Genomic DNA, 808 nt, shown 5'->3' on the forward strand with positions numbered 1-808 from the left:
GTTGGCTGTGGGTTTGTTGTATATAACTTTAACTATGTTGAGGTATGTTCCCTCCAGTCCAGTTCCCTCTAGAACTTTGAACATAAATGCATGTTCAATTTTGTCAAAGGACTTCTCTGCATGTATTGAGATGACCATGTTGTTCTTGTCTTTGAGCCCATTTATTTGATTTATGATGTCTATTGACTTGCGTATATTGAACCATCCCTGCATCTCTGGGATAAAGCTGACTTGATCATGGTGGATGATCTTTTTGATGTGCATCTGTGTGTCTGTATGGGGTTTGCAAGTATCTTGTTGAGCATTTTTGCATCTATTTTCATTAAGGATTTGGGTCTATAGTTTTCTTCTTTGGTTGTGTCTTTACTTGGTTTGGGTATTAGAGTGATGCTGGCTTCACAAAATGAATTTGGGAGTTCTCCCTCTGTTTCTATCATTTTGAATAATTTAAGTAGTATTGGTTTAGAGGTCTTCTTTAAATGTCTGGTAGAATTCTTCTGTAAATCCATCTGGGCCTGGGCCTTTTTTTTAGTTGGGAGGCTTTGTATTACTATTTCAATTTCCTTACATGTTATGGGTCTGTTTAAACTGTTGATCTCTTCTTGGTTTAACTTTGGAGACTCCCATGATTTCAGATATCCATCCATTTCTTTTAGACTTTCAGATTGAATAGAGTATAGGTTTTTAAAATATTCCCTTATAACAGTCTGAATGTTTTGGGTGTCTGTTGTGATGTTTCCCCTTTCATCTCTGATTTTGTTTATTTGGATTTGATCTTTCTTTCTTTTGGTTAACTGGGATAAGGGTT

The sequence above is a fragment of the Nannospalax galili genome, unplaced genomic scaffold, assembly GCF_000622305.1.
Source record: "Nannospalax galili isolate Female #2095 unplaced genomic scaffold, S.galili_v1.0 scaffold702, whole genome shotgun sequence".
In the NCBI taxonomy this organism is placed as follows: domain Eukaryota; kingdom Metazoa; phylum Chordata; class Mammalia; order Rodentia; family Spalacidae; genus Nannospalax; species Nannospalax galili.